This window comes from Theropithecus gelada, chromosome 1 (genome assembly GCF_003255815.1).
Source record: "Theropithecus gelada isolate Dixy chromosome 1, Tgel_1.0, whole genome shotgun sequence".
Classification (NCBI taxonomy): Eukaryota; Metazoa; Chordata; class Mammalia; order Primates; family Cercopithecidae; genus Theropithecus; species Theropithecus gelada.
The window spans coordinates 15,410,981-15,422,997 of NC_037668.1; the positions used below are offsets into that span (position 1 = coordinate 15,410,981).

Genomic DNA, 12,017 nt, shown 5'->3' on the forward strand with positions numbered 1-12,017 from the left:
TTAAAGAAGGAGAAACCTAATAGCCACAGCTTAGACTTTCTTAATGGTATTGAAGTCAGGGAGTTTTTCTATTTTGTTGATTAACTTTATTCACTTAGTAAGTATTCAGTAAGAATACAAAGATGAATAATCTAAAGATCCTACCTCAAGTTATTGTCTATTAGGAAAGATTTAAAAATAAGAAAATACGTGCCCAGAGAGGCAGATGAAAGGGCCAAGGATTCTCAAAGTGACTAAGGGAAATTAGCAAATGTTTCACATAGAAGATAGTATATTAGCTGAGCCTTGGGTGAAAAGGACATATGGAGGGAGAGCACATTCTAGGTTCAGTTAACCACATGAACAAGTTATAAAAGCTGTAGGCAACGGGCGAGATGGCTCAAGCCTGTAGTCCCAGCACTTTGGGAGGCCGAGACGGGCGGATCACGAGGTCAGGAGATCGAGACCATCCTGGCTAACACGGTGAAACCCCGTCTCTACTAAAAAAATACAAAAAACTAGCCGGGCGAGGTGGCAGGCGCCTGTAGTCCCAGCTACTCGGGAGGCTGAGGCAGGAGAATGGCGTAAACCCAGGAGGCGGAGCTTGCAGTGAGCTGAGATCCGGCCACTGCACTCCAGCCTGGGCGACAGAGCGAGACTCCGTCTCAAAAAAAAAAAAAAAAAAAAAAAAAGCTGTAGGCAACATACATACACAAAGAACAGCAAATAGTCAACTAGCTGGAATGTGTGTAATAAAGTGAAAAGATGATTGAATGCCATCATTGTGGAAGGCCTTGAGTGCCAGGCTTGGGAATTTATGCTTTTTTACATAGAAAATGGGGAATTATTGAAAGCAGTGATTACAAGAAAGCCACAGTGTTTAAGGAAGATTAATTTGGCAGCTAAAGGTAGAAGAGGAAAAGACTGGAGAACCATGACATGATTGTTGAATCTAAAGATTGGTGACCCTGAGCAATCTATGCTGAGCCATGTATGCATAGATAATTTGGAGTCATTAAAAGTATTTATATACTTTTTTATTTTGTAGGATTATTTGGTTTTTAATGTAACTTTTCTCCTTTATTATGGAAGTAATATATGCATATTCTGAATTTTTTTAATTCAGAAAGTACAAAGTACAAAGTTTCCATAATTTAACCACTTGTTACATTTTAGTGTTTTCAGGCCTTTTTTCTAAGCCTGTATAGATGTTTGTGTGACTGTGTGGGCAGAAAGGGATCTCATCATACATTCTGCCTTTTAACTTTCATTTTGCAGTCTGATGTAAACATCTTCTAGTGTTGAATATATAATCATTCGTTCATTAAACAAATATTTATTGGATAAGATTTCTTGGGTTTGAATCCTGATTTCCCTCATACTATTTTTGTGAACTTGGGCCAATTACTAACCTCTTTGTTAGTGTCCAGAACTCACTGGCCATTTATATGTTTCTTTTGTGAATTGCTAGTTCATATTCTGTGCCCATTCCACAATTGGAGTATTCCTTTTTTTTTCTTAATAATTTTTTTTAATGTGGCACATCTACACTATGGAATACTATGCAGCCATAAAAAAGGATGAGTTCATGTCCTTTGTAGGGACATGGATGAAGCTGGAAACCATCATTCTGAGCAAACTATCGCAAGGACAGAAAACCAAACACCACATGTTCTCACTCATAGGTGGGAATTGAACAATAAGAATACTTGCACACAGGGTAGGGAACATCACACACCGGAGCCTGTCATAGGGTGGTGGGAGGCGGAAGGGATAGCATTAAGAGATATACCTAATGTAAATGACGAGTTAATGGGTGCAGCACACCAACATGGCACATGTATACATATGTAACAAACCTGCACATTGTGCACATGTACCCTAGAACTTAAAGTATAATAAAAAAATAATAATAATAATTTTTTAAATTCTATGTATATAATTAAGGTTATTGGCCATTTGTCTAGTATATATTTTGCAAATCTTTTTCCTCTATATATTTTTTTATATTATTCACAGTGTTTTGTTGTATAAAAGTTTTGTTGTTATTATTTTAATTTTATATTGTCACAGCTACCTGTGATTTCTGCCTTTGGTGTCATGCCTGGAAGGTTCTTTCCTACCCAAGATTATATAAATACTAACATGCATTTTAAAAATTATTTTTAGGATACATATTTAACATGATATCTTTACAGTCTATCAGAATTTTAGTTTTGTGTAAACAGTGCTGTAGGGTTTCCTTTTATAACTTCTACAGAAATATTACAGTGAGGGGCTTTTTTCTTCTTGACACCAAATACACCAGGTCTTTCCCACCACCATTTTTCCAATTTTCCAGACACTAACTGGATATCTAACAATTTGATTCAATTCTGACACGATCTACCTGGAGTTAGCATCTCATCTCGAAGTTAAAAGGGCTTAACCCCACAAGACCACCCCTACTTCAGATGCCAGTCACAAGTCCCAGACCACCTGAGTGACTGGTTGTAAATCAGGGGTTCCCATGACCCCTTTCTGAGGTTTGATAATTTACTAGAACAGTTCACACAACTCAGGAAAACACTTTACTACATTTGCCAGTTATTATAAAGGATACAACTCAGGAACAGTCAAATGGAGGAGATGCATAGGGCAAGGTATAGGGATGGGGTGTGGAGTCTCCATGCCTGCTCCAGGAACACCCACCCCACCCCAGCACCTTGATATGTTCACCAACCCACAAACTCTTCGAACACTATTGGGTAGGGGTTTTTATGGAGGTTTCGTTATGTGGGCATGCTTGATTAAATCATTAGCCCCTAGTGATTGATTCAGGCTCCAGCTGTTTCCCCGGCCCTGGAGGTTCAGGCGTGAGGCTGAAAATTCAAAGTTTCTTATAAAGGCTTGGCCTTTCAGGCAACTAGCCCTCATCATGAAGCTACCTAGAGGCCCACCAAGAGTAATCTCATTGAAACAAAAGACAATCCTGTCACTCTCAGTACTCAGAAAATTCTTAGGGAATTAGGAGCTCTGTGCCAAGAATGGGGACAAAGACTAAATATCTTTCTATGATACTACATACATACACTTATACACAGGCATTTCATTATGTACAGAAAAGTATATAAATGATAAAACAGCTCATTAAAACATTGCAAAGTAAATATATCTATTAAACGACTTCTGAGTGTAATGATCAAGAAATAGCACATTACCAGCACCCCCACAGCCTTTCTTATTCCTCATGCTCCCTCCTTGTCACAGATCCCTGCAAAGTATTCATTATTATGAATTCTGTCACTGTAGATTAGTTTTACCTGTTCTTAAAAGATATTTTTTTAATAAAAGAAGAAATAGGCTGGGCACGGTGGCTCATACCCGTAATCCCAGCACTTTGGGAGGCCAAGGTGGGTGGATCATATGAGGTCAGGAGTTTGAGACCAGCCTGGCCAACATGTTGAAACCCCGTCTCTACTAAAAATAGAAAAATTAGCCAGGCGCGGTGGCAGGCGCCTGTAGTCTCAGCTATTCAGGAGGCTGAGGCAGGAGAATGCTTTAACCTGGGAGGTAGAGGTGAGCCGAGATCATGCCACTGCACTCCAGCCTGGGTGACAGAGCAAGAGTCTGTCTCAAAGAAAAAAAAAAAGAAGAAGAAGAAATAAAGACTAGATTTAATCTATTTCTGCCTTTCTCACAAATAATATAAGAATCTTAGTGTTTTAACTGTAATCAACTTCCTCCCAATTTGTATACTATCATTGTCCAGTGTTTTGGTTTTACCTTTTTAAATTCCCAAATTAATCATTATTTTCAGTAGTTAATGTTTATTTATATTTACCCACATATTTGCCCCCTTTTCCCCCTCCACTTTGTTTCTTTCCTCCTGGCTCTTTCTTCAATCCAATTTTCTTACTAAAGAACATTCTTGCCTGAATCCCATGCCTGTACTCCCAGCACTTTGGGAGGCCGAGGTGGGCAGATCACTTGAGGTCAGGAATTCGAGACCAGCCTGGCCAACATGGTGAAATCCCATCTCTACTGAAAAATACAAAAATTAGCCAGGCGTGGTGGCACATGCCTGTAATCCCAGCTACTCAGGAGGCTGGAGAATCGCTTGAACCGGGGAGGTGGAGGCTGCAGTGAGCCAAGATCGAGCCACTGCACTCCAGCCTGGGCAACAGAGCAAGACACCATTCTATATATATATAGAATAATATATGCTATATTGGCCAGTAGTTTAGGAGGCCGTGGCAGGAGGATCACTTGAGCTCAGAAGTTTAAGACCAACCTGAGCAATATAGAGTGACCCCGTTTCTACAAAAAAAAAACGTAAGAATTAGCTGGGCATGGACTAGGCATAGTGGCTCACACCTATAATCCCAGCACTTTCGGAGGCCAAGGCAAGCAGATTGCTTGAGCCCAGGAATTCAAGAGGAGTTCAAGGAGTTCAGCCTGGGCAACATGGTAAAATGTTGTCTCTACAAAAAAACACAAAAATCTGTTGGGCATGGTAGCATGTGTCTGTGGTCCCAGCTACTTGGGAGGCTGAGGTGGGAAGATCACAAGTGTGGGAGATTGAGGCTGCAGTGAGCCATGGTCGTGTCACCACCCCCTAGCCTATCTGAATGAAATCCTGTCTAAAAACAAAAAAAAAACTTTAATATTTTTTCAGCTATTGTTCATTTTGATGCCTTTGTCTAAAAGTGTCTTCATTCAGCTAAGTTTAGAATTTCAGGTTGATAATTTTCACTTACTTAAAAGTAAGACAACAATGGAATACTGTATTACTTGGTATGAAAAATTCATGTTTGGCATAATTTCTGGAAATTTTACAGTCATTATTTCTTTGAATGTTGCTTCTCTTTCATCTCCTGTTGTCTATCCTTCTGGAATTATTGTGAGATATATGTTAAACCTTCATCTATTCTTCAGGTCTCTTAATCTCTCATTTTTGTTATCCATCTGCTATCTCTCTGTGCTGTCTTCTGTATAATTTTTTGAGATTAGTGTTCCAGTTTAGTAATTCTTTCTTCAGCTATATCTGATCTATGTTTAATTTGTCTACTAAGTCCACTAAGATTACATTTTTATGCTTATGAGTTCTATTTGCTTCTTTTTCAAATTTGCCTGATGTTTTTGTGACTATCTTCTTTTTTTCTCATGTTTTCAAATCCTTTATTTTTCCTAAACCACATTAACTCTATAATCTGAACTACATGGAGGTCTAATTCTGCTGTTGTATCTGCTAACATTAGCTCATGATGAAGCATTTCTGCATGTGTTCTGTAATTTTGACTTATGAGTTATCTTAAGAAGGGTTTTATCTATAGCACCCATGAGGAGCTGACATTCAAGATCTATCTCTCTTGCATATTTTTTCTTTCATTTTTGCTAGGTAGCCCAAGAGCATTGTCAGTCTGGAATCATTTTTATGTTTGTTTCTATACTTAACGGATCCTGAACCTTGCAAAGCATATCTGCTTGTGCAGATAGATTTTTTTAGTCCACTTTTTCAGTGAGAGTTTCTATATTACATGGAAATCTCAATTTTGATTTATTTTCCTACCAAGGCCTAAACCTTCTTTCCTGACCCTCTGTGACTACTAAAACACAGTGCCCTTGTTTAATAACACTGGCACACACCTATTAGATAGTGGTAGCATCAGTTTATACTTACAAAGCTAAGTTTTTATTCCCTTTTTGTGCTGACCCTTGGCAATTCCTCTTACTTTCTAAAGAATTTAGATATTCATTTAAAAGGATGTTTGTTGTTTTTTATCCTGCATTTGTACGTGTTTTATTACAAGATAATTTTCACCTTATATAATCTGCCTTAATTCCAGAAATGGAAGTGTCAGTGTGGTTATGATCTTGGGAGTAGATAAAATGGTAGTGACATTATAGAAACTCCATTTTGAACACTAGTAGATAATATTATTTGGAAGGATAGCCGTGCATCCTAAAATGTCAAACTGAGGCTTTTGTACCTAATTCAGGGTCAGCTCTTGAATATTTTTGAGCACAGAAGTGACATAATATTATTAGAGCTGTTTTATTCAAGTTTCTCCCTTTGCTGCTAATAAAAGTAGTAATAGTTCATACTTACTGAGTAGATACTATGTGCTAGGCACTGTACTGCATACTTTAAATCTATTAACTCATTGAATCCTCACATAAAGTTTCTACTATTATTATCTTTACATATGGAAACTGAGGCACAGAGAGATTAACTTACTCAAGTAAACATGACTAGTAAGAGATGGAGCTAGTATTGGAAGCCAGAACCCATGCTTTTGACCACTATGCATTTCCTTCCTGTTACTTGAATGCCTAATACTGCATTATTCTCTAAATAATATTTAATAATTTAGAGTTCAAAAGGTTTTATTTATTACTTGATGGTAGCCATATAGGATTTTGTCTTCTTGATCCAAATGAGTTCTTTCATGAATGTTTAGTTAATCATATGCTTTTAAATAGGCTTCCATATCAGAATTCAAAAAGATGAATTGGCCCTTAAGTGGTTCCTCTGAGAGTTAATATTTCTCACTATTTGTAGCCTTATGGCCAGTAACTAAGAATTTTAGCATCATCCCTTTAATTTGAAATATCAGCAGGTTAAAATTAAATGTGTATATCTCCATTTAAAAAGATAGGCTGGCTGCAGTGGCTCACATCTGTAATCCTAGCACTTTGGGAGGCCGAGGTGGGCGGATCACAAGGTCAGGAGATTGAGACCATCCCCAGTAACACGGTGAAACCCCGTCTCTACTAAAAATACAAAAATTAGCTGGGCGTGGTGGCGTGCACCTGTAGTCCCAGCTACTCAGGAGGCTGACGCAGGAGAATCACTTGAACCTGGGAAGCAGAGGTTGCAGTGAGCCGAGATCGCCCGACTGCACTCCAGCCTGGGCTACAGAGGGAGACTCCATCTCAAAAAATAAAAATAAAAATAAATAATAATAAGTAGGGGGGCTGGGCATGGTGGGTCATGCCTGTAATCCCAGCACTTTGGGAGGCCGACGTGGGTGGATCACCTGAAGTCACGAGTTTGAGACCAGCCTGGCCAACATGGGGAAACCCCATCTCTACTAAAAATACAAAAATTAGCCGGGCGTGGTGACAGGAGCCTGTAGTCCCAGCTACTCGGGAGGCTGAGGCAGGAGAATCATTTGAACCCGGGAGGCAGAGGTTGCGATGAGCCAAGATCGTACCACTGCACTCCAGCCTGGGCAGCAAGAGTGAGACTCTGTCTCAAAAATAAATAAATAAGTAAGTAAGTGAGTAAAAATAAAAAAATTAAAAATAAGTTGGGAGCCAGGCATGGTGGCTCAGGCCTGTAATCCCAACACTTTGGGAGGCCGAAGTGGGCAGATTGCTTGAACTCAGGAGTTTGAGACCAGCCTGCGCAATGTGGCAAAACTCCATCTCTACCAAAAATACAAAAAAGTAGCCAGGCATGGTGGTGCCACCTGTGGTCTTAGGTACTTGGGGGGCTGAGGCGGGAGAATCGCTTGAGTCCAGGAGGCAGAGGCTGTAGTAAGCCAAGATAACACCACTGCACTCCAGCCTGGGTGACAGAGCAAAACCCTGTCTCAAAATAAATAATATAAGTTGGATTTAGATAGAAAGATAGATTAGTAAAGATTTTTATATATGTCTTTGTAATTTAGTCATATTACATACAAAAATACATGTTTTAGATGTGTTTGACTAATTACTAGTGCTATGGGCTGGGTATGGTGGCTCACGCCTGTAATCTCAGCACTTTGAGCACTTCGGAAGCCCAAGGCAGGCGTATCACTTGAGGCCAGGAGTTCGAGACTAGCCTGGCCAACATAGTGAAACCTTGTCTCTACTAAAAAATACAAAAATTAGTCGAGTGTGGTGGTGTGCGCCTGTAATCCCAGCTACTCGGGAGGCTGAGGCACAAGAATCACTTGAACCCAGGAGACAGAGGTTGCAGTGAGCTGAGATGGCACCATTGCACTCCAGCCTGGGCGACAGGGTGAGACCCTGTCTCAAAAAAAAAAAAAGGTACTGTGAATAAAACTTCATTTTCTGTTCAAAGAAAAAAATAAAACAATGAAACATCTAAGGTTTTCCTTAAATTAGTATTCAAGTTCCTGACAAATGACCTTTTGTTTTTTGGGGGACAGAGTCTTGCTCTGTCGCCCAGGCTGGCGTGCAGTGGCGTGATCTCGGCTCACTGCAAATTCAGCCTCCCAGATTCGAGCAATTCTCCTCCTGCCTCAGCCTCCAGAGTAGCTGGGACTATAGGCATGCACCACCACACCCGGCTAATTTTTGTATTTTTGGTAGAGACGGGGTTTCACCATGCTGGCCAGGCTAGTCTCAAACTCAGGACCTCAAGTGATCCACCTGCCTTGGCCTCCCGAAGTGCTGGGATTACAGGAGTGAGCCACCGCACCTGGCCTCAACGAATTATTCTTATATAAAATTAAGAAGGTAAGGCAGCCCTGCAAAGGCTTTATGCTAGATTCTTCCAGCTATTGTCAGCGTTTGTATCTCTGTGTGACCTAATAGCATGCTAAGTAGTACACTGTATTACATTTGAGCCAATATCTTAGCAATAAAGATTCAATAAAATTTTGGACAGAATTGTTCACTGGCTTCCTGACCAATGAAACTTTTATGAAGAGGGAGTTGCTATGACAATCACCAAACGGGAAAAAATATTAGTTGATTTTTGTAATATATAAATGATTTAATATCAAGTGTTTATAGTTTACTTTTATAAATATATAGCCCCTAGCCAATAAGTAAACAGTGAAATTTATCATACCAGTAAGATGATGGAATTTATATTTCAGAGGCCAGTTGAAATTGTAAAGGCTTAAGTAATTGAAAGCAATAGTTTCAGCTTTGAATAGAAAGGCTCAGTTTTCATGATGAATGTAGGATACCTTGGGTATTACTAACATATTTAGTAAGTTTACAACTCTTAATACACATTGGAATCTTAGACTCTCAGTAATGGAAAGGCTAATATTTTTTAAAAATCAGTTTTATTCCTGGATATAGTAGGGCTGCAGTGAACTAGCAATAAAGACCTTGATTTGGACGAGAAAACATTAAATAATTTGTTTCTGTGAATTATTAGGGTTTAATTTTGTAGGAGTTTTAGTGTATAATTTTCTCTGTAATATATGGGTTATTTCTTAAGGAAACAGGCCAAAAGAATAAATGATGACAAAAATACAGCCTTGATCTCAAGAGCTCTGCAGCACAGAAGTAGCTTTTTGAGAGACTAGGGAGATTAGAAAATGGTATATGTTTAGATTTGCCATGATATATGCTCTCCTTTTATATTTAGAATCATGTAAGTCATGGTATGGTTGGCCATGTCTTACATATTTTACATCCAAATCCATGGATTTGGATTAGTGGGGACTCCAATAAACAGGAAAGAAATGATATCTTGTCACTGTGTGATGTGCTAATACAGAAGCTACTATCCTTCCAGAACAGGAAATGTCTGTTGTAGGATATTTATGGTCACTTGGTTTCCCTATTACAACTCTTAAATAAAATCTGAGATTACCACAGATTTATTCTGCACTCAAATTTCAGAATTACCACCTACTAGTTTTTTTTATTACGTAATCACTTAATGTAATGGGTAGATAGGTCAAAATTGATCTCCTGCATCCCAAAAAATAACAAGTACCCTTACCCCTCAGGTAGCAATTTTAACAACCTTGATCCTGGTTTCTCTATTTCTAACATACCTCAAGATCGCTTTTACTGTAAATTGAAACAAAATCTTAGTTGTAAACAAAACTTAAAAATAAAGAATAGAAAGCAATTATTCCTTTCCTGCCTAGTATATTTCCAAAAATGAACATAATTTTTAGTGTGAGAATAGGGCCTTTGTATAAGTAAGCTCGTCATCTTAAGCCAGAAGTTACCTGAATATATAGGTCCCTTAGATCCTAATAGGAAATACATATTAGTTTAATCTGAAATTCAAGTTGTCATTCAAAGTTATTATTTTAAAGTGGCTCTTTCTTGCATACTTTATTTCTTTAAAACAGTTCTTTTGTGATAATATTTTTTAGTGATTCAGGCGCTGGTTGTAATGAAGCGGAGTTCTATATATGCAGGCCTTCTGTAGTTGTGTGATTTGTTTCTATAGGGCCTACTCTGATTAGCTGTAATTGTGATTATCTTTGTTTAGATTTAAACACCATTTAAAATAGAAGGCATGTATTTGCTGCTAAGACACCAAAGAACTTTGCAGAAGCTAATTATCTCCTTAGCAACATTCTTAATAAAATTGCCTTCTAAATAAAGAGAGGCAGTCAATATTTCTTCTCTTTCCATAGCCATATGAAGTTTAATATGAATTTTGTATTACTTCCCTTTTTCCTTTCATATATAATGAAATACACAGAAATAAAAAGTAGTAACCAATTACAGAGACTTATTTAAAGATATAACTCGTGCTTTTTTGAAGACCAAGAACCTGCCCTGAAAAAGAATCTGACCTGAACACATGCTGTCCTAAGCAGTTAGTCTAGTGTGTCTGTGGGGTCTGTACAGGTTTGTGTGTACAGACTGTTATCTCCTGTCTCAGTATTTGCCCTTCTTATGGAATTACTTTCCTTCCTCTTATTACCTTATCTCCTCCTCTTCATTTGTCTCAGTTGTATTAGCCATATATATATTTACTTGTAGGGGAGGGGGAATGTCAAATTTCAATTTCTAACAATTATATATGGCATGAGTCATTGCTATAACATCACAGAAATTTTCATCAACATCTATATAGAACAGTCAGGAGTTCTAGTTATGAGTTCTGTAATAGATAAATATTTATTGAACATGTGAGAACAATGTAAAGCCAGTAGTTTGTTCACTCAAGTATTTACTGGGCACTGGGATACCTCCATGAATAAAACAAAGATCCTAACCCTTGTGAAGCTTTCATTTTAATGCAGGGGGAGACAGAAATAAACAATAAACTTAACAAATAAGTATATTTTATAGTAAATCAGTATGTAATAAATGCAGTGGCGGGGGTAGGGAATGTGAAACTGTGTAAAGGGAAATTGAAAGTGCTTGGGGACAGTGGCTGTAGGTTACACTACTCAGTATGGTATCAGGAAAGGCTTCCTTAAGAAGAGATGTGTGTAGGCCACGTGCCATGGCTCGCGCCTATAATCCCGGCACTTTGGGAGACCAAGGCGGCCAGATCACCTGAGGTCAAGAGTTCAAGACCAGCCTGGCCAACATGGTGAAACCCCATCTCTACTAAAAATACAAAAATTAGCTGGGCCTGGTGATGTACTCCTATAATCCCAGCTACGTGGGAGGCTGAGGCAGGAGAATCACTTGAACCCAGGATGCGGAGGTTGCAGTGAGCTGAGATCGAGCCACTACACTCCAGCCTGGGCGACAGAAAGAAGAGTGTACAAAGACTTAAAGGAGGTTGGGGAGTAAGCCACACAGGTAGAAGGAAAAAGCATTCCAGGCACAGCCACAGCCGTGTCCTAAGAATCATGCAATGCATTGCAAGAGCTGCAAGGAGGCTGGTGAGTCTGGGTGGAGTGAGCAAGAGAAGTAGAAAGAAATGCAGTGTGACAGGCATCAATATCTGGGGCTGTTCCTGGAGTGCCTTATAGACTGTGAGGACTGCTTTTCGCTAGGAGTTAGCACTTTTGGGTTGGGTTTTTTTTTTTTTATGTTTTTATTGAGATATAATTTACATACCATACAAGTCACCCTTTGAAGTGTAAAATTCAGTGGTTTTTAGTATATTCACAGATATATTCAACTATTACCACAGTCAATTTTAGAACATTTTCATTGGTTGGGCGTGGTGGCTCACACCTGTAATCCCAGCACTTTGGGAGGCTGAGGTGGATGGATCACCTGAAGTCTGGAGTTCGAGACCAACCTGGCCAACATGGTGAAGCCCCATCTGTACTAAAAATACAAAAATTAGACTGGCACGGTGGCATGCACCTGTAATCCCAGCTACTTGGGAGGCTGAGGCAGGGGAATTTCTTGAACCCAGGAGGCAGAGG

At 39.0% G+C, this 12,017-nt stretch overlaps 1 protein-coding gene across 6 annotated transcripts in view; it reads left to right on the forward strand.

Moving 5' to 3' along the window:
• The window catches only part of VPS45 (vacuolar protein sorting 45 homolog), an 82,030-nt gene that overhangs the window by 47,606 nt on the left and 22,407 nt on the right, over positions 1–12,017 (forward strand). The window lies entirely within an intron of this gene.